Source organism: Camelina sativa, chromosome 11, assembly GCF_000633955.1.
Source record: "Camelina sativa cultivar DH55 chromosome 11, Cs, whole genome shotgun sequence".
Lineage (NCBI taxonomy): Eukaryota > Viridiplantae > Streptophyta > Magnoliopsida > Brassicales > Brassicaceae > Camelina > Camelina sativa.
The window spans coordinates 32,302,444-32,326,262 of record NC_025695.1 but is presented as its reverse complement, the minus strand read 5'-3'; the positions used below and the strand labels follow the sequence as shown (position 1 = coordinate 32,326,262).

Here is a 23,819-nt window from a genome sequence, read left to right as displayed (position 1 = left end):
CTCTCTAATCAGATCAAGCTCTCCAATTGGGGGTTTTCCCCTTACTAAAATCGTTTCTTATACACTTAAATGTGTAGTTTCTAGTCTCTATAATCTCATGGAGAGACCAAGATTTGGCAATGCTTAGTCTCTATCTTTCTTTCATTTGATTCTCTACACTATTCTAAACGTTATTTGGGTTATCTTTGGTGTGAGAGAGTTGTTGCCTCTCATACTTATTCTTGAGGATACACTGCTTATATTGGCGTGTATAACTCCTTCTTTACCTTAAGAACACTCTCATTGAGTTGTATTTAAGGCTTTACACATANTACGGCAAGAGGAGAAGGAAAGAAGTTAGACTCCCACAATGATCTAGAACCTTCTAATCTAGCCGTTGGAGGTGTAAAGAAGGAAATATCACATAGTAGGAAAGTGTGTCTCTCTCTTTATGTCCCTATCTTATGTTTCCTTATTTGTAAAAGGGAGTTGCCCTAGCTAGCTCTCCTATTTAAGGGCATAGCCTAATTGTAAAAGATATTCAATTGAAAACCTATTCTATTTGATACTCTGTGTTTACACGAAATTCTCTCTCTCTAATCTCATCAAACTCTCAATCTCTCTAATCAGATCAAGCTCTCCAATTGGGGGTTTTCCCCTTACTAAAATCGTTTCTTATACACTTAAATGTGTAGTTTCTAGTCTCTATAATCTCATGGAGAGACCAAGATTTGGCAATGCTTAGTCTCTATCTTTCTTTCATTTGATTCTCTACACTATTCTAAACGTTATTTGGGTTATCTTTGGTGTGAGAGAGTTGTTGCCTCTCATACTTATTCTTGAGGATACACTGCTTATATTGGCGTGTATAACTCCTTCTTTACCTTAAGAACACTCTCATTGAGTTGTATTTAAGGCTTTACACATAGTTTAATGGGCTTTGTATAAATGACATAACAATTTATACTATTTTATGACTAATGTTTACTCATTTTAATGTTACAAACTGTGACTTGCATATCTANCATAGTAGGAAAGTGTGTCTCTCTCTTTATGTCCCTATCTTATGTTTCCTTATTTGTAAAAGGGAGTTGCCCTAGCTAGCTCTCCTATTTAAGGGCATAGCCTAATTGTAAAAGATATTCAATTGAAAACCTATTCTATTTGATACTCTGTGTTTACACGAAATTCTCTCTCTCTAATCTCATCAAACTCTCAATCTCTCTAATCAGATCAAGCTCTCCAATTGGGGGTTTTCCCCTTACTAAAATCGTTTCTTATACACTTAAATGTGTAGTTTCTAGTCTCTATAATCTCATGGAGAGACCAAGATTTGGCAATGCTTAGTCTCTATCTTTCTTTCATTTGATTCTCTACACTATTCTAAACGTTATTTGGGTTATCTTTGGTGTGAGAGAGTTGTTGCCTCTCATACTTATTCTTGAGGATACACTGCTTATATTGGCGTGTATAACTCCTTCTTTACCTTAAGAACACTCTCATTGAGTTGTATTTAAGGCTTTACACATAGTTTAATGGGCTTTGTATAAATGACATAACAATTTATACTATTTTATGACTAATGTTTACTCATTTTAATGTTACAAACTGTGACTTGCATATCTATTATAAATTCATAACTAATTTGCAACAACATATTGGTCACAATGTAGTCATAAGAGTGACGATTAATATTATCGTAGCATATTCATCACTAATTGTTACAAACTTTGGTTACGATTTTTTTCCGTCATAATAGAGTGACGGAAATACTATGAATTTGTGACACATAAATTTAGTCATAATATCGTATTTAAAATGTCACAGTTTTGTGACGAATATTTTATGTCTCAAAACTACGTCTCAATAAAATTATTTTCTTGTAGTGGATTAATTACTAGAATATCATTCATTTACGGCTGACTTATTAAACGATACAGCTGAGTTACAAATTTTCAATTGATTAAGCAGCTGAATTTGACAGCCATTTTTTTGCTTTTTAATTNTATTTGATACTCTGTGTTTACACGAAATTCTCTCTCTCTAATCTCATCAAACTCTCAATCTCTCTAATCAGATCAAGCTCTCCAATTGGGGGTTTTCCCCTTACTAAAATCGTTTCTTATACACTTAAATGTGTAGTTTCTAGTCTCTATAATCTCATGGAGAGACCAAGATTTGGCAATGCTTAGTCTCTATCTTTCTTTCATTTGATTCTCTACACTATTCTAAACGTTATTTGGGTTATCTTTGGTGTGAGAGAGTTGTTGCCTCTCATACTTATTCTTGAGGATACACTGCTTATATTGGCGTGTATAACTCCTTCTTTACCTTAAGAACACTCTCATTGAGTTGTATTTAAGGCTTTACACATAGTTTAATGGGCTTTGTATAAATGACATAACAATTTATACTATTTTATGACTAATGTTTACTCATTTTAATGTTACAAACTGTGACTTGCATATCTATTATAAATTCATAACTAATTTGCAACAACATATTGGTCACAATGTAGTCATAAGAGTGACGATTAATATTATCGTAGCATATTCATCACTAATTGTTACAAACTTTGGTTACGATTTTTTTCCGTCATAATAGAGTGACGGAAATACTATGAATTTGTGACACATAAATTTAGTCATAATATCGTATTTAAAATGTCACAGTTTTGTGACGAATATTTTATGTCTCAAAACTACGTCTCAATAAAATTATTTTCTTGTAGTGGATTAATTACTAGAATATCATTCATTTACGGCTGACTTATTAAACGATACAGCTGAGTTACAAATTTTCAATTGATTAAGCAGCTGAATTTGACAGCCATTTTTTTGCTTTTTAATTACTGTAATAGTATTTATGTTGCGGCTGAGTTATAATCTTGTTTGATGGCTGATTTAATTAGGCTGATTTACATGTTAGTTTGGTGGCTGTCTTGCCACTTTGGACGCATCATCCATTTCATCATCTTCTCCGGAAATATGAAACGTCATTTTTTCGACTTCCATCTTCTTCACCTGGTTCAAAAGTGAAGTTATTTACCTTCTTATTCACCTTGTTCTTTACCTTGTTCTGCACCTTGTTCTTCACTTCTTAATTTTCCTCATTCTTATTAATTTTCCTCATTCTTCTTCATTTTCTTTCATGGATCCAGTTCTGGTAGTTGAGTAAAGAAACACAAATATGTATTTAACACCGATGATAGAGGGTGTAGAGTTGTGCAGATAGATGCGGAAACAACACAAGACAAGCTTGTGAAGGTTGTTCTCGATGATTACAGATAGAACATGAGGAAAGATGAAACGGCTAATAAGTCAGCCACGAAGCATTATAACTCAGCCGTGATATGAATCTAAGAGACCTTTCATTTTCCCTTAAGTATTATAACTCAGCCCTCAAGTAGTAAAATTCAGCTGTTTACTTTTATTTCTTGTTATAAGTCAGCCACGAAACATTTTAACTTAGCCGTCATATGAATCTATGAGACCTTTCGGTTTCCCTTAAGTATTATAACTCAGCCGTGAAGTAATATAAATCGGACGTTCAATTTTAGCTTATTTATTGTTATAAGTCAGCCAACAAGAATTTTATAACTCAGCCGTCATATGAATCTACGAGACCTTTTGTTTTCCCTTAAGTATTATAACTCAGCCGTGAAATAATATAAATCAGACGTTCACAGTCAATAATGATGTGGAATCTTTTGCTGATGTGTATTTTTTAATATTTTCAGAATAAAAAATTAACCCAAAGGATAAATTGTAATTACACCTAGGATACTAAATATCTGAGCAATTTTTAGAAAATTTATACATATCAGGAATAAACCAACTTTTGGAGTACATCTGAGTAATTCTTCCTTATACTTTTCGCTAGCCCTGCGAATTCGGGTAGTTCGGATCGGTTCGGGTCGGTTATTTCGGTTATCGGGTTTTTACTGAATTTTCTAATTGTTTCGAGTATAACCGAATTAATATTCGGTTCGGTTTGGTTCGATTACCGGTTATTTCTGTCATTGATTGTTGCTTCCGAATTAAACCGTATTACAAGTGATGAACAACATAAATTAGCAAAAATCATGCAAAATGTCCATACATGAGCTGGTCTTAACCACAAATAAGTTCATACTCAATAGTTCAGTAGTTCATACCACAGCATAAAAAGTTCATGTTCAAACAACTAAAAACTTCAAGTTCAAAAAGAGGCAATAAGTTCAAGTCATAGAATAGAGTAGAAAGAGTGAAGAGAGATACATAGATTGTTTCCTAGCCACTAAGAATTGTGTGATCCCTGCAACAAAATTATACAAAGAGACAAGAATTATTGAATTACCACTGAAGCAAAGAATTTGATTATAAATTAGAAGATTTATAGAAGCACAAGTGTACCTACAGTTCTATATTGAGTCTCTAACCCCACATGCAACTCACACAGCAGCCGGAGGTTGGTCCAAAGAAGGAGAAGCTACACAAGGAAACAAATATTCATAAGCTTGAATATGTTAAGTCTTAAAGCCACATGAATTGAATGAGATAATGTAAAAACATATTCAAAAGCATAAATGATTACCTAGTGAGTCATGGAACTCCAATTATTCAACCATTTGAGCTAAGTTAGCAACCTTTTCAGCATGCATAGTGTTTCTCAGCCACTGTTGTAAACAGAGCAAAGCTTCGATCATATTGGGTAGTAGGCAACTTCTGTAAGGGTCTAAAATTCTCCCACTTGTACTGAATGTTGACTCAAAAGCAACTGAAGACACTTGAATGGCAAGCACATCCCTAGCAAGCTCAGCCAATATAGGAAACTTCACACTATTACGCCTCCACCATGATAGCACATCATAATCCATTCCCAAGACATTTTTCAAACGTGGCACACGTTTCTCCATCAAGTATATGTCCAACTCGCTAGTAGCTTCCTCATTTGCAGTTTCATTGTCCATCTCTGAATATAGAAACTCTCTATCATACCCATCATCATCTGACAAATCAAAAAGCACATCATTTGCTTGTTCAGAACCCCCCATATCACTCTTGGATCCACCTTGAGAAGAGGTGCTTTGCTTAGAGATATATTCTTCATACAAATTCTTCATGACAATCTTAATTGAGGATCTTAGATGCTTACTCTCCTCACTGTCTTTACCGTAGAGCTTGTCGAAGCAAACAGATGAAAATTGCATCTTATTCCTTGGATCAAAGACACTTGCAATGATCACTAATGGATTCATGTTGAGAAGTCCATCCCAATACTTTTCAAACTTAGCCCTCATGGCCATTGCTTGTTTCTGTTGGAGCGGATCATTATGGTAGCTTAATGAAATGAGATGTTGCTCGATGATGACTATCTCATTGTAGCAAAGTGAAGAGGTCACTGTCTTAGATGCTGAAATATGACAAAGTGCAATTGAAAAACAACTTCAGAAACTTCACCAACCTGTGAATTTCATCCCAGCTAACAGAAGTTGGAGGCCCAATCCTTTTCTCTCCCTTCTCTCCCTTCTCTCCCTCCTCTTCTATCTCCATGAAGTAATCATTGTACAGTTTGTCTTCTGCCAACAACTTGTCAAATGCATCTTTGAACTTCAAGGCAGATGTCAGCATAAGGTAAGTCGGATTCCATCTTGTAATACAATCCAATGTAACACTCCCTCTTGTTACCTTCCCAAACATAACTCGTTTTTGAAATGATTCAAGCCTTTGGATCGATGATCTCACATACTTAACTGCGTTCCTAATGGCAACTACACTCTCATTCACTGAAGCTAGACCATCTCTCACAATCAAGTTAAGAATGTGAGCACAACATCGCATGTGTAGATATGCACCATCTCTAACTAATGTCTGAGGTCCCTACAGCCTCAAAGCATCTATCATCAACCTTAATGCTTTATCATTACCCTTGGCATTGTCAATTGTCACTGTAAAAACGCTTCCAATTCCCCAATCCTCTATACACTGAATAAGCTGTGCAGCAATGGTTTCTCCCTTATGGTCTGTGACAGGTTTGAAGCTTATGATCCGCTTTTGCAACACCCAGTTTGTATCAATCCAGTGGGCTGTGACCACCATGTAACTCCATGAAGTAGTAGGAGCTGTCCATATATATGTAGTGAGAGATACTCTCTTCTTATCACAAGCAAACATCTTCTTCATACAATCTTTTTCTTGCAGGTACATTGCGAAAATGTCGGTGGTTGTTGTCTTCCTACAATATATTGTGTACATTGGCAGTACATTCAAATAAAATCTCCTAAACCCCTCCGATTCCACAAAAGAAAACGACAGCTCATTGAGTACAATCATCTCATTGACTGACCTTCTGAACAAGTCTTTATCATACTTCATTGCTGTGACTACACCACTACTATCGGCAGCCAAAACAGACTGAGACCCACTCTCTTTATAAGCCAAGTACAACTTACATCTGTCCAGGTGATTCTTCATGGGAGTTTTTCCGGTTTTCTTGCTGCAACAACCAATCTCCTGCCCATAGTACCGACAGTTTCTGACTGGTTCTTCAGAATCTACATTCTCAACGAAATGTGTCCATACTTCTGATCTACGAGCAAGTCTTTTCCTTGACTTTGGTAGCACATCACAACTTAATTTTCCAGTTGACCCCCTCTTCGTCTTTCCAGCTTCATCAGGTTGTTCCACTACTTCCTCTTCATCAATGAACTCATCATTGTTGTCGTGAAAAGAAACCATCTATAGACTTGAACAAATGTGAGACTGTTAGTAACAAAATCAAACATAAATCAGTACATAGTTCTAGTTTTATCAAAAATCAAACGTAAATGTCCTAAACCAAATCGAAATCTCAAATAAATTGGAACCCAATATTAATTTCAACAGCATAGAAACTCCTAGTTTAACCATAATCTCAACAGAGAAAGGGAGAAACATAAGTAAAAGTCCTAATAAACCCGATAGAAAAGATTTGGAGTAATAACTTACACTTTTGAATTATGAGTTCTGACTTCAAACAAGGAACTCAACGATTGAACGAACTAAGAAACTTCGACCCACGATTTGGAGGTTACTGAGACAGAATCAAAGGGGAAAAGAAGAAGATGAAATGAAAATTGGAGAAAAAATCTAGAGAGTGAAGAAGAATGTGTCGGCTGTCGAAAAAATATGAGACTAGGGTTAAAAAAACTTTTCTACCATAACCCACAATTTTCGGTTATCGGTTATCCGTTCGGGTTACCCGACCGAACCGACCCAAAGACATACCCGAACTCTCTACAGAAATTATGCCGATTGAACCGAACAGAAAAACACTAACCGAACCGATTTTTCCAAATCTCGGTTCGGTTCGGTTCGGACAAATCGGTTTGGTTATTTTTCCCAGGGTGAACTTTTCGCTATAAATCCATCTTCTAGTTGGCTTTTATAACAAATCGATGATGAGTTCGTGACGCTCTGGCCAAATAATATCCGTCACAATGACAAACGTTCTCTTTGTTGTGACGAAATTAAACCAATATGTGGACATATACTAGAAACAATGTTTAACACATTATTAATTCAATAGACAAATACACTCTCTTCCAAGATGATTTGTATCCATTTGACCATTCGAGCCAACAACCTTAATTAAAAAATATAACCACCACTCTAATAACCAGCAGAGTTATCCTCTTTGGATTCATCTGAGATTTCAACATCAGATCCACATGGAAACATAAGCATAAACCTTCGAAGTACTGTAGTCTCTTTTTTCATTGACCACCTTCAAACCATGGGTACATAGAAATACATGTAATTCAAAAAGGTTTGAATTATTAAAAATAGCTTAAAGCATTCAGTGATAAAAATGGACCGGTATCTAAACAAATGATGGATAAAAATGGCCATTTGAAGCTTAGCAAACTCAGCTCCTACGCATAGTCTAGAACCAGCACCAAAGGGAATGTACGACTTGGAGAGGATTGAGCCCAAGTCTCCACTCTGAAATTTTAGTGATTATATGCTAAAAATTCTATAAACTTGTAAATAAGTTAAAAGATGATGTTCAAATTTAAATCACCTTCCAACGCCATGGATTAAATGTTAAAGGGTCATCGTACTTCTCTGAATTGAAATGGACATTAGCATAGCCCATGAAGATCCAACCAGCTGGAATGGTATAATCACCAAATTGGAAATTATGATCGGTTATTCTAAGACTGTTGGCGCTGTGCTTGTTATCCTAAGCGACTCATTTATCACCTGAAATAGAACACCAAATTTGTTTGAACTACAATATATCAAGGTTCATAGACATACAAATATAACAAACTAATTGAGAATGAATAATATTGATATATTAATTGTTGGTGTGGGATTTAGCACCCCTAACATACCGAACTAAATCAGAAAGATAATTCGATTATCTTAACCGGGAATCCGGTTAAGAACCCAATTGAATATTACTTGAGGCTTGTTCGGAAGAAGGAAGTCCAGCCTTGAAGATGAAGAACCGACTTCCCAATTCGCCTGGTGGCCGACTCGAGGAAAGAAGCAACTTTCCTTATCTTAGTTCGAGTTATAAGGAAAGTTAATATATTATGTAATCTAGGGACATGTATAAATAAGGGGAGACTTCTCCATTGTAAGACATCCAACATCCAATACAATAATTCAGTTCTTTCATTGTTCTTAGCAAAAAACCCAAGTTTGAGTTCTAAGAGATCTAAAGCCCCTTTTCCAATTTCAAGCTTAGATCGATTTTTCAGAGAGATTACTTCCTTGAATTTGTTTCCCTCACTAAACAAATTCATTGTAGATACCTAGTTTCTACAATTGGCGCCGTCTGTGGGGACGCAAAATCGTTTTTACAAGCTAATCTGTCGAAGCAACTCGACCGGAAGTTTTTCCCAAAACACCTGACAATGTCTCCAGTTACCAGCAACGACATAACCGGCGCGAACCGCACTTCCTCAAGTGTATCTGACGTCACGGGTCTCGCATCTTCTCAAGGCAACACCGAAGCACAAGGTGACATCCCAACCACGCAAACGACAGCCGTTTACTTTTGTCGTAGCGTCACCTCATCGGTTAACCCAACCGATAACTGCCCCGAACTCCCAGTGGAGATCAGATTTGAAGGAGAGCCCAGCCAAGGGACAGGACGAACTCACGAACAACCAGTCAACCTCGATGCGGAGCGTTCGGATGAACAAACCTCGAGCAAGGGAAAGATGCACGCCACGGAGCAACAACTCGGAGCCCGAAACGAGAATCTCCCTGATCGCACTACGATAGCGGCCCAAAATCCGCAGGTCGTCTCCATGGAAGACTTCAAGATCTTGTTCGGTAAAATGACAAAGGAGATCTATCAGATGATCTTCGACACCAACCGCAGAGTTGATACCGTCATAACCCACACGACCCCATCACCAACCTCTTCGGGGCAGTCACCTGCACTCGGGACAGGCGATCTCACTCGTCATCTCGACTTCTCCGACATACCAACGGTCAACCAGTTGGAGCGAAGGACCCTTCCCTCCTTGGCCACGTCGAGCATCCGACCGTCAAACTCGAACTCACAGAACCGGGAGACTATGGTTACCCCGGTCGCCCCCTCAACAAGCACGGGACCTTGCCTCCAGATCGAAGAGATCAATCGCAGATTTGCGGCATGAGCTTACTTCTCCATCGAGCTATCAGCACAGCTCCAGAGATCGACAGGATCGTCAAAGTCACTTGGCGAACTCCTTTCACTCAGCGAATTCGACAAACCGCCATACCGAACGTCAAGCTGAAGCTCCCAACCTACCTCGGAGATAAGGATCCAGTCCTTTTCATGACATCTTTCATGGCAACCGTGGCAAAGGCACGATTTACCGACGAACAAAGGGATATTGGGTATTGCCAGTTGTTCGTCGATAGCCTCTCTGGACCCGCCTTGACTTGGTTAACAAGGCTCGAGTTGAACTCAATAGACAACTTCATCCAATTGTCAACAGCTTTCCTCAAGCATTATCGAATCTTCATCGAGCGTGGTGTGATGAGTTCGGATCTCTGGGAAATGGCCTAAGAACCCGGCGAGCCCATTGGCAATTTTCTGGGCAGATTTAAAGAAAAGCTGGCAAACGTCTCTGTCCCAGAAGACGCCGCAATTTCTGCCTTCAGGAAGGGCCTGATCCCTGGACCACCATTACGGAAGGACCTCAACATCCGGGAACCCAAGGACCTCGATGACGCGCTACATCGAGCCTCCAGATTTGCACTCCTTGAAGACGAGGAAGCCCGAATAGCCGCGAAAACAATCGTACCGCCGTCGTATCTCCCAAAGGCTAAAACTCGGAACGAGCACCATGAGCCCCGAAAGCATCACGACCCTCAGGATCGGAAGAAGGGCGTCGTTCACGCAGTCTCCAAAGTGGATGGCCAAAACAAGCAACCATCTGACTCGAAGGAGTTATACTGCGATTTCCACATGATCGCCAGCCATCCCACGCACGAGTGCGTCCATCTAAAGAACTACCTGTATGGAAACTACCTTTCTGGTGAACTCGAAGCCGTCTTTCAGCCAAAAAGTATCTGCGGAGGCAGAGGTCGTCGCGAAGGATGGCAAGGTGGTCGATCTAACGGTGGCCGCGGACGAGGTTATGTGAACAACAACCAGGCGAATGATACTCAACAGCCAGCCAACCAAGTGCTCGCAAATCGCCAAGAAGAAATGCCCCAGGAGGACGAACTACCTGGTCCTCCCAAGCGACAGAGAGGGAAGAATCCCAAGGGCTCCAATTCCCCTCTCCGAGGTCGAATAACTATGATACTTGGCCCGCCAGAGGATTGTGCCGACTCCGTTCGAGCATTGAAGAAGAGGGCACGCCAAGTTTGCAGTCTTCAGGCAGCCTCGAACGAACCTTCGTTCTACACGGACCCCATATCATTCAATCCAGAGGATGCCAAAGGGATCCAACACCCCCACTCCGATCCCCTGGTCATCAAAGTAGCCATGGGTGAGTTCGACGTCAAAAGAGTCATGGTCGATACTGGAAGCACCGTCAATGTATTATTCTGGCAAATGCTAGAAAAAATGGGCGTCACGCCAGAACAAGTGAAACCCAAGACTCGGACATTGACCGGGTATGATGGGATCGCAAAATGTCGACGGGCGATGTGAAACTACAAGTGCGATCTGGCGGAGTGACCTGGAAGACTAAGTTTGTGGTCATCGACGCGCCCCCAATTTACAATGCCATTCTAGGGGCACCATAGATATACGCAATGCAAGCCGTACCATTGACCTATCATCTCAGCCTTAAGTTCCCGACCACCACGGGGATTTGCACCCTCTATGGCGATCAGAGGATGGCTCAATCCTGCTCCGTAATCGAAAAGAAGCAAAGGAAAACGGAGGATGCATAGCAATTACAGAGCGAGGACAAGCTTACAGGTCCTCATAAGCCGGATCGTGACCATTTCAAGTCTCCGGAATGTCGGATCATCTAGGCAAACATCAATCCCTCTGACCCCTCACGAACTGTTGGCATCGGGGCCGAACTCGAGGATCACATAAAGACGAAGATGATCGCCTTTCTGCAATCAACGTCCTCCACATTTTCTTGGTCGACAAAGGACATGGTCGGGATAAGCCCCGAAGTCATCTGCCACAGGCTTAACGTCGACCCCATGTTCAAACCAATCAAGCAAAAACGCAGGCGTTTGGGTCCAGATCGAGCGAAAACGGTCCAGGACGAAGTTGAGCGACTACTCAAACCGGATCAAATAATGGAGGTCCAATATCCCGATTGGTTGGTTAATCCAGTCGTGGTTAAAAAGAAGAACAACAAGTGGAGAGTCTGCGTGGATTTCACCGACTTCAACAAGGGGTGCCCTAAAGATAGCTTTCCCTTGCCACACATAGACCGTCTCGTCGAAGCCACGGCCGGAAACCAACTACTCTCGTTCATGGATGCCTTCTTGGGTTACAACCAGATCGCCATGAGTTCAACGGACCGTGAGAAAACCTACCAACGACTGGTGAACATGATGTTCGCTGATATGGAAACCTACTGTTATAAGGTAATGCCGTTCGGACTGAAGAACGGCGGAGCAAACTACCAACGACTGGTGAACATGATGTTCGCCGATCTGCTCGGACGAACTATGGAGGTCTACATCAACGACATGCTGGTCAAGCCTCTGATCGCGGAACAACACATTCAGCATCTCGCCGAATGCTTCGATATCTTGGATCAGTTCCAGATGAAGGTGAATCCAACGAAGTGCACGTTTGGGGTCAGCTCGGGCGAATTCCTGGGATATATCTTTACCGAACGGGGAATAGAGGCAAAACCTAGACTAGTCGAAGCCATATTGGGACTGCCATCGCCGACCAACAAACGATAGGTGCAACGCCTGACCGGCCGAATCGCCGCTCTAAATTGCTTTGTTGCCCGGTCAACAGATAAGTGCCTTCCTTTCTACCAACTCCTCCATGGAAACAAGGACTTTCATTTGGACGAAGACTGCGAGATCGCCTTTCGGCAGTTGAAGGAGTATCTGACCTGCCATCCAGTGCTAGTCAAACCTGAAGATGGCGAAACATTGTACCTCTACGTCTCGGTCTCCAGTTCGACAGTCAGCGGCGTATTGGTCCGAGACGACCACGGAGATCAGACGCGTGGCGAAGTGGGCGGTCGAACTAAGCGAATATGATATCGAATACCACTCTCGTCCAAGCCTGAAGTCGCAAGTCCTGGCTGACTTCATTACCGAGTTGTCTCCTGAACTTGATGACCCCACCCGTAAGGAGGAACATTGGACGATGTTTTTCGATGGTTCATCGACAAATAAGGGATCCGGCATCGGACTCATCCTCCGATCTCCCACTGGTGAAATGTTCGAGCAAGCATTAAAACTCAACTTCAAAGCATCAAACAATGAAATGGAGTGCGAGGCTGTTCTTGCGGGACTTCGGTTAGCACGAGAACTCGGGGTGACACATTTGCAAGTCTTCTGCGACTCCCAATTGGTAGTCAGCCAGTTCAGCGGCGAGAATTGTCCGGGGAATTCACCTCTTTTTCTCTGACGAAGGTCCCGCGAAATGAAAACGAGCAGCCGATGCCCTCCCAGCCTTGGCAAACTGCTCCGACCCTGATTTGCGGCGTACCATCCCAGTCGAATGGTGAGAAGTTCTCAGCATTGATCTAGTCAGTCTGATATCTGTAATCAATGATGTCTCAGTTTCAATGGAAGTCGACGAGCCGATAGAAGACCTGACAGATGTCACGAAGCCACCTGACGATAGGCAAGTTGAGATTAAACTTTATATCTCCGATGGATGGAAATTTGTATCGCTAAATACATCCTCTTGGATGGAAATTTGAATCGCCAAATTCGTCCGGAGTGTTCCTTACCTGCGTTACTCGCGACGAGGCCGAACAAATCATGATGGAAGTGCATGAAGGTGAAGGTGGCAAGCACTCTGGCGGATGTGCACTCGCTTTAAAGATCAAGGAGAATGGACATTACTGGCCAACTATGATTGCCGACTGTGAAGCCTTCTCGGCAAAGTGCGAAGCTTGCCAGCGTCATAGACTAATGCGACATGTCCCGCCTAAACTACTGAATACCGTTACAGCTCTGTATCCTTTCAGGCGCTGGGCCATGGACGCTAACCGATTACTTCACCAAATGGGTAGAAGCGGAATCTTTCACAAGGACTCGTGGAACGCGGCCCATTTGAAGCGTTATTACTATTAAGTCGTTTTCACGACCTTAACTAGGAGGTTTCGGGAATCCGAACTCCACCAATCTTTCGTTTGAAATGTGAACTATGACTGGCTTGATCCCCACTTCGGGGTACGTAGGCAATTCCTTATCTTTTCTAAAAAGATTAAGTTAGTGCAGCTAGAATATCAATAAAGTTTCCGTTGATATTCAATTTTAATTTCAGAATAGTAATTCAATTACATTCAGTTTGGCAACTCGTCACAAATTAAACAAACAAAAAAAGGAAAGAAAAAGTGGAAACCCCCTCACGACAAACTAGCCCTAGATGAGAAAAAAGGACCGCCGGTCTTCCGAGTTTGGCACGATCTGACTCCCACCACTAGCATTCTGGACGATCCTGCAGCCGCAAAATGGGACGCGGACCGGACAGATCGGACTACAATGGTTCCTCCACTGTCAGCTTCCTCAGTTCAGTTCGCCAGAACTGACGCTCCTGCCTTAAGGCCTCAAGCCTTTCCATCGGCACTTCGAAGCCATTGGACACCAAGTCCTCCAGGAAGGTACATGGGCCCTCTACCATATGCCTTTCCCGGAAGATTTGGCCCACCGATTCCAGAAAATTGGCGTATCGCGTCAGCCTCTCTTGGGAAGCCCGGTAGGCCCAGTCATCTATGATAAATGGATATTCGGTCTCTTCCAAGGATTCGCAGTCGGCCTCGAGTAAAACGGGCACCTCCATGTGGGCGACTTGTTCCTTGCACGCCGCATGCATAACGAGCAAACGAGTCACACGCCACTTCGCCAGAAAGAAACCTCCGACAATCATCTCATCCAAGACTCGAAACGTCCCTTCCAAACAATAGAGTCAAAGGACCGGATCGAGTTTAAGGTGATGCGCCAGGAGGTGCGCTCGATACCTTCGGTGTTCTTGACGTAAAGGATCCCCCTCCGCACCAACGATGTTGATGCTTGGAACGGGTCCACGACATCGATACATCTCCACTTGTACGAGGGAATTACCTGACGAATTTGGATCAGAGCCGCTAGCCGCAGCGGCTGTCCCTTCTCGGGCCCTTCTCAACCATCCAGATCGGGTAGTAAGTGGCATTGTTGTTCTGCACTTAAACTTGAATTTTGGAATATGAGGAACCTGCTTGACCTTTCCCCTATTTATACAAAATCTTGGAGGACAACCGCCGCTGATTCCACCAATCTGATCGCAGCAAGACTTTCGCTGCGTCCCGATAATTACTCTAAAAAATTGTGCAAGCATTAAATGCTCTAAACACGCGTCTTTTCAAAAAAAAAGAAAAAAAAAGAAGAATATATATATATATATATATATATATATATATATATATCAGTTCTCAATCTGATCTGGATTGAGTATTCGTCAGTTCGTACCGAACTCATTCTCGTTGACACCCTGGCCAGGTGATCAACTCGCGTAACAACGCATTATTTTTATATGTCAGGATAAGCCGAATCCAGAGTATTTATTTCGCATCTGACCTTCATAGGTAGGGATAAGCCGAACCCAGAGTATTTATTTCGCATCCGATCTTTCATTTGTGGGATAAGCCGAACCCAAAGTATTTATTTCGCACCCAACATTTAGTTCGGACGGAATGGTTAGCCGAACCCAGAGAATCCAGAGAATAATTTCGCAGTCCGACATCCAAACTAAAGCAAAGGAGATAAGCCGAGCCCAGCATCTCGCCCTCCGAACAAACACATCCCGTTAAGGGTAAATAGCCCACTTTCGAGGCCCAGATCGTTGTTTTCTACCATCATTTAACAAAAATTGCCTGATGTAAGCCGGGAGACGTCTCGCCTATGGTACATTTTTATAAAATATAATAATAAAACAACGATCAAATTGGATCAAATTGTCTGCTACAATGCGGCGAAGTCTTATTATGACTTTAAAATTAAAAGATCAAATTGTCTGCTACAATGCGGCGAAGTCTTATTCTTGCTTTTAAATTAAAGGATCAAGTTAGTAAAATATACTAATTTCGAACTAATGCGCCACTCGCGGCGATCTCACGAACACTCGTCTTGAGTCGCTTTGGCATTGGCCACAACAGTTGTAGCCCAGTCTTCTCCCAGTCTTCGGGACGAGTCTCCAGTGCCCTAGCCTTCTGTTCGGACTCGTCGAGCAGGTCAGTATTCCTTTTCCTTTTTGCCTTGAGTATAGCAATCTTGGACTCCAGATTCTTTAGCTGGCGATCAATCCTATCTCTCTTCATATGAAAATACTGAAGGTCTTGACTCAGCTCTTGATGCATGGCTTCAATCTGCATGAATATAAAGAAGTCAGAGCGATAATGGGTTAACTGTTCATTAACAAGGAAGGATACTTACCTGACGAAAGAAGGTATGAGCTTTGGGGATATCACTCTCACTAGCATGCCTGTTTGTGTAGAACGGCCTAATATCAGTTGGAACAAAGTCACCGATCAAGGCGGGATCCGTTTGAATGGACCTCCGATCCACCTCTTGATGGCACTCATTGCAATACACAATCAAACTCGGTGGCAAAGCAGCTATCCTGTCAAACCCATTCTCGATCCAATTCTTTGGGTGGGATTCAAGCAATTCGAGTTTAAGCAGTAATTCACGTGTCACTTGCTCTGAGGCGGCAAGTCTATCGTGGTATTCTGTATGGCGTCTTCCATAGAATGGAAAAACTCTTCCAGATCACGCCTTTCTTCCGGTTTGACACGGCACATTAACATCCAGGGAACCCGGATGTTCAGATAGTAAGCCATTCCTCTCTCGATAGCCTCTACATTCGAGAACGTTGGGACATTGTTCCCGGCGAGTGGGGATTCAACGCTGGTAATAGAACTAGGCATTATTCCGACTCTAAGCTTTCCTCGGTATTGGTGATTCCAAGTAAACAAAGGTGTGCAGGCATATTTACATCAGTTTAGAAGGATACATCTTTCCCAATTTCACGAAATTGGAAAAGATCGACCTTCCCAATATTGAAAATTTTATATTTCTACATAAAAGGAAAAATTCCTAAAATAGGAAAAAATAAAGTTCTTGAACTTTAAAAGCAAAACGAGTCGTACAAGTCGGCAATATTCTTACAAGGATTTTTCCAAAACCCGGACCCAAACGAGTTCGCTACAAAAAGAAATTGAAGGATGCACGGTTAAACCTCCAAAGCATCGGATAAGTCGGCCTGAAAGATGGCAGCCTTAAAACCATGTTGATGCCTCACGGAGTCCAGAGTCGTGGTCCCAGGATGGAGAAGTCTGAAACCGAGCTGATCTGGGGACATGACGAGGTCATTAGCCTTGGTCTTTCTCACGTCGATCTCCGCGATTTGCTCTTCGAGAATAACGACCCTTTTTCCAATCAGATACTGCACCATCTCCTGAACTCCAACAGCTTGATTCAACAGGTCCTCCATGGGGCGAACTACATTATCCTGTTCGACTAGATAAGCTCTGACTTTATCTAGTCGAGTTTGTGCCTTCTTCGCTGTTTGCTCCACTTTTTCCAGACGATCTCGGCGGAGTCTGCTAACTTCAGAGTCAAGTTTGGCCTTTAGCTCATCGCGCTCTCGTCACAGTTCGGATCTCTCTTCTTCGAGAGCAAGCGTCTGCGACTTCAGATCCTTAATCGTCAGTACGGACTGAGCAATTGTTTCATCTTTTCCGATGATAATAACCTCCAGCACTTAGATTCTGTCGTCTTTAGCTTTACTAGCTGCTCGGATCTGTTTTGTACATTCTTTCATTTTCTCGAGCTCGGATCCAAAGTTCATATGAGCCTTTGTTCGCCTGTCATACAACTGAGTCAGCATGTTGATTTTGGCAGCAGTCTGTAAATACAAGGAAAGCACTTTAGATCGCCCATACGAAATCTGAACATTTTAGGAAAAATAGCGACACAAACCATTAAATGGTATTCGGCGATGTCGAGGTACGCCTTCTCGAACTCCAGTTTATCCGTTTCCGGAAGGATTCGACTTGAGATTTTCAGATTCTGGAAGAGTTCGCCAGAGGCTGCACGATTCGTCACCAAAGTAGTCAAAAGCAAACTGATCGGTTTTGTCGTTTCCTCTTTTCACGCGAAATCGATCAGCCGATTCTAATCCGACTTCTTCTACCGAACGTTTGCGATTAACCATGGGTCGCGGCTCAGAAACAGAATCATCTCTGACCTGCTTCCCTTTGCTTTGTTTTTTCTTCTTCTTCTGTCTCTCCCCAGTTTCGAGCGGGAGGACGTTCTCTTCAGCAATTGGAGGGTCGGCTTCTTCAAGGGTAGGAGCAGGACTGTCGGTTTCAACAATATCCTCGACACCAACTATGTCGACGTTTTCCTCATTACCTTGAACAGGGTCGGTGTCAGATTAGACAACAGCCTGAGAGTCCGGATGCACAACTTGAAGGCAACTGGCCTCGATAACACATGCTCTGACGGGTTTCGAGGTTTTGTCCTGGCTTTTCCCATCGCTTTTTTGACTCGCCTGTGAGTGATTAATTCCCACCGTCGAGAAGTTCCGGAAAATAATGCGTCTCTGACAGATTGATAGCCGTGAGGTAAATGAGTCGCAAAGAAGGGGCGATCTGAAAGCAAGAGACAGAAAGTAAAAATTAGTTAGAAATGCCGTTATCAGTCAAAATGAACAGGAAAATTAAAATCTACCAGGATTTTCATTCCATATTCTCAGATGGATGCCTAGTGTATCCTCGAACGAGTATTGGTCAACAAGGACATAAAAGTAGCGGTCTGCCCATTTTTTGAAATTGCTAACTTTCCTGCCAAGGAGAAAGTTGTGCTTCGGCCTCATATTCACTTCCCAGTTCTCCTTGCTCTTCGATATTTTGAAATTCGATAACTGCTCGAAGCATTGAACTCCGATATTGATTCCTACTTCGGTTGCTATAGTGAGGGCAGCGACGATGTTACAAATACTGCCTGGGGCAAACTGACAGATCGGCATCTTGCGCCTTTGGGCATACCACGATAATAAAGCAGGAATCGGAAACCAGAGGCGACATTCAGAGAAATAATCTTCATACAAACATATGTACCATTCCGGAGGATTCCAGGGTGGCTGGTCGTCCCGTGGGAATAGAATTGTAACACCGCTGTTACCCAAACCACATGAGTTCATCATATTGTTGACTGTTTTTGATGTGAGCGCGTATCGGCACTCGACTCGGTCGCACGGTCACACCGATTCGGTCAGGGATGAGTGCTCTTGAGATGACTGAGTCAGATAAGACTTTCCTCGGTCAAGGCTTGGTGGCTCGTCTCTACGAAGTAGATGAACGGTGGAAACGAAATATGGGACCAAATGAACGAGGGAAATGAAAGTTGCACGGGAGGACTCGGTCGTGTCGCTCGGAACGGCTGGGCCGACTCAGGGAACACGGAACGGATCGAGAGGGCACGATATGGAACGATGGGGATTCACGAGCGGATACGAGACGATGGAACGAAGGGTACGAGCGGGTGCAAGACATAGCGATGATGGACATGAGCGGTTTCGGGACAAAGCGATGATGGACTTGAGCGGTTACGAAGCGAAGCGAAGGTGGTTGCGAAGGTGGATCGATGCGACGACACACAAGAGATGACTCGGGTCGTGATACGGTCGAACTAAGAGATTACGAACCCGGTTCATGAATCTCCTAGGGTTTCTCAAGAGCCAAATCCCAGACTTGGGCTAAGGAGAGAGGTGAGACAAGAAACAAAGATTCTCTCTTTGGAAATTAATTCATTCTTCAAGTCTGCGTTTTACAATGAGGGTTTAGGCCTTTATATAGGGAGGCTTACAAATGGGAGACTCTAAAACCCTAGATACGCGGCCAAAGCTAAGGAACACACATGTCCCTAAAGTAAAAGCAAAAGCAATTCAAAACAAAGACCAAAAAAACAGTCATAGAAGGTTCAAGAGGAAATAAGATAAGGGAATGAAGGGGATAGGGTCACCACGTCATTGGTGGGACGTGGGTGATAGGATCTTCACTTCCTTGGCTCCTAAGCATGTCCATAAGTGTTTCCAAGTCATGAGCCAAGTGGGAATGAAGTGGAGATGCACTAGAGTTCGCTGCCTCGTTAAAACCTCTTTGGTAAACCCATTGGGACAAACCCAAAGAGGAAAAAAGAGTACAGCTCCTTCTAATGACTTAGGGGCGTCTTCACACTAGCTTGATGGTGAAGACACGCGAATCAAGCTTCCCAAAGCTGGTCGCGACTCAAGGCTCTTCAATGGTGATGCTAGCCATGAGTCCTTGGTGTAAAGGTTGGAGCTTGGCTTGAAATGCCCATTAGGTGACTTGTCTTGCTTCTCCTTGTTGATCCTTGGGGATTGGTTGGTGTCGCACATCACTAGGAAGACCGGTCTCAAGTTGTTCCGCGGGTGGTATGAGTGGCCGAGAGGTATTTGGGTGTTGGCCGAGAGGTATCGGAGAGACGGTACAAGCGTCTTGGTTGGGCTCAGCGCGTCTCGGTCATGCGTCTTGGTTGCGCCCGGTGCGTCTCGGTCGCGTCCAGTGCGTTTTGTTCATGCGTCTCGGTCGCGCTCGGTGCATCTCGGTCGTCTCGGTCAGGGTCGGATCCGGTGCTCACATCAATTTTGGTCGAACTCAAAGTTTTCTTACCTCCAATTCGCCCTTCGTGATCCAACAAGGGCAGAATATCTTCGACCGAGATCCCTAAGGGAATGTATCGACCTTCTTCTGGGTATAAATCGATGTTGGGCGATTTGGTGTTCTCATACTCATGCCGATCTGATTCCAGGTTTAAAGGTTGAGTTTGCGAAGAGGAAGCTCCAGCCGAACAGCGGACCAAAGGAAGTTGGGCTTCGGAGCCCGATCTGACAAATCCTCCGATCTGCGTGATACATTCTGTTGCGGGAGCTTTACGCTTGGAAGTGCGCCGAACTAGTTGATCGCATTCAATTTCCTGCGAGGAAGTGGGTTCCGAAGTGCTCGCCATAACAGATGGTCGGAGAGTGCGGAGAAAAATCGGAAAATATATAATAATTAAAATAAGTAAAGAGGAGAGAGAACAGAACAAAATACCTTTCGTTGTTGGCGGAAAATGAGAAATGACGAGAGGAGCTGCGTATTTATAGAGTCGAATGGGCGGCAACCCTACGAAACTCATCATGACCTAGGCGACTCTTCGGTTTCCGACCTAGCAGATGTGACGTAAATGATACGTGTCATCAAGACGGTGTTCCCAGCAAGATGGTGCGGAAATCCAGGTTATAAAATCAAAATTCTTTATGGTTCAGATCGGATATCTTATTTCCTAAAGTCCCAACATTCGAATTAATTCTTGAATATTCGGAACTAGGGGGGACTAATTGTTGGTGCGGGATTTAGCACTCCCAACATACCGAACTAAACCAGAATGATAATTCGATTATCTTAACCGGGAATCCGGTTAAGAACCCAATTGAATATTACTTGAGGCATGTTCGGAAGAAGGAAGCCCAGCCTTGAAGATGAAGAACCGACTTCCCAATTCGCCCGGTGGCCGACTCGAGGAAAGAAGCAACTTTCCTTACCTTAGTTCGAGTTATAAGGAAAGTTAATATATTATGTAATCTAGGGACATGTATAAATAAGGGGATACTTCTCCATTGTAAGACATCCCACATCTAATACAATAATTCAGTTCTTTCATTCTTCTTAGCAAAAAACCCTAGCTTGAGTTCTAAGAGATCTAAAGCCCCTTTTCCAATTTCAAGCTTAGATCGAGTTTTCAGAGAGATTATTTCCTTAAATTTGTTTCCCTCACTAAACAAATTCATTGTGGAAATCTAGTTTCATACATTAATGTGTGATTGTGGCATATACTCACCATCTGGGTGAAAGTCATTGATTTATAATCTTCCCAAGCTAGGCCGACCTCCTTGCCATTCTTCCCCCGAACAATTCCCTCATGCTCTCTCTTCAACTCTTGCTTGACTTTAGGGTGATCGCTTATGAGTTTTACTATAGCCGCAAGAATTCCTGGTGTTGTTTCATTAGCAATCAAAAAGAAATTATATATGTATTCGATCGCATTCTCTATGCTCATAGTATTCGCTCCTCTTTCCATTTCTCCAAATATGATCTTGAAAAACTCCCCAAATTCATCTCCTGATTCTCTCTTCTTTAATACTGTCTCCTTAATTAACTTCATCATCTGATTTCTTGCCTGTCACAAAACACATTTTCGGTTTAATTCTTTTACTACCAAATCATTTTCACATATATAGTGCTATAAAGATTAGATGAACTTAATAATATGTACCTTCATCATTCGATAGACACCAGTCCCAGGAAGGTTCCAAGAGAAATGAAACCACTCCCTTGGAAAATATCTCCAACATAGTGCGAGTTGTTTTGTGGCCTCTGGTTCCATTTCTCCCATAACTTTCTTTGCAAGGCATTCGGTTAGAATCTACAAATTTTGATGAAATGATTCATTAAGTCACCGATTAGAAGATAATAATACAAAAAAGGTATAGACAACACAATACGGATGACTTTTTTTACCTTGCTTGATGTTTCCTTGACATCAAGGAAGCCGTTACTAGCTCCTTCCTCCATGTATGTTCGAGCCAAAAGATCAACGTCTTCCAGCATCCTCAGTTTTAAACCTTGTGGACCCAACAATTGGAATGTCAAGTTTCGAACATGTTTATGGGACTCCTTGCTCTGGATAAACAAGTTGTTTTTCCCAAATAGTCGTAATTTGCTCTTCGTAATTCCAGGGAGATGATTTGCCTTCGCTATCTCCACATTCAGTACAATATCCAGCGAGATTATAGCTTTTCCTCCAAATAAGCTTGTTCGAAAAACTGGTCCATATCTAATTTCCCCACGTAAAAATGACAAGGAAAAAAAGACAATGCAACACTTATGAGTAATGTAAAATATATGTTTAAACATACACACAAATGCATGCTGGATAAATTAGCAAAAGAACCTGAGGATTCTCTCCTTGACGAATGTTGGAAATTGAAGAGCGTCGTGAGGTTTCATGAACTCAAAAGTCTCTCCAATGATCGGAAAACCCATAGACCCCGGAGGTACTTTTCCATTAGTTTTCGGATATCTCCACTGATAGATCCAATGGAATAGCTTTACCACTATGAGTGAAACTATCACAGTCAGTAATTCATAAATCTCTACCATGTTAACTTATTTCATTCTTTCAACTATTTCGAATTCGATATTGGTTTGAGGGTTTAGGGATGCAAAATTCTACGAGGGCAGTACCCTCTTTATGCTCTCTCGTCGATTCAAGTTATGTAGTATATATATTTATTCAAGTTGGGTAACATTGAATGAGTCGGTTGAGAGATTGGTTGGTACGGACAATAACTCCCTCCAGAATCATTTTTTTGTTTTGGTTCAATTTAACTATTTAAACTTTCTTTTTAGTTTTTGGTCTAGATTATTTGTGAAGAAAAGTTGTCCTTGTGGTTTAAGAGGGGTAAACACGAAAAAAAGTTGTAAAAGAATTTCAAATTTTATTTTGTCAACTCATCACCCACACATATACACAAGACCACAACTACACAATAATGTATGAATTACTGATTATATGATGAGAATACAATCTTTCTTCTATTATTTTTGTTTTCGGGCCGGGGGATTTTTCATTGAAAATTTATCAATATTGTGTTGCTTGACGCATACGAAATTTGTAGCGAGACGAATTGAATGTAAGTACATGTGCGATTGATTATGTTGCTTGTCTATCAAGTTTTACGTGTTTATAATATCTGCTGGACAGCCTGGACGTATATAAAGTCCACGCTTCGAAAATCTAAGAAGTAATATAGAAACTTACACAAAAATCACTCCACTATGATTTTGCTAACAAAGTATATGTGTTTTAAAGAAATATAGTGAAATCAAAACTTTACTATAAGCAAGAATTAGATCTCTCTTTTCATGATTTGTGTTCTTACAATTATGTCTGAGTAGATCTGCTTGTTAGGTTTATGGTTTCTGATTAGGGATTTCATGGATTATTAAATCTGTTAATTTAGGATTCACTATCTTTCTTGTTCTTCACCATAGGTTGTTCTTAATGCTAGATCTTTGATTAGTCATCTGGATTTAGATCTTAGGATTATTGATTGATATGAGAATATAATTGATTTTCCTAATAAAAACC

The 23,819-nt window shown here is 41.9% G+C and overlaps 1 pseudogene; it reads right to left on the bottom strand.

The window, feature by feature from the left end:
• Nucleotides 7,611-22,900, bottom strand: LOC104728573 (annotated as a pseudogene).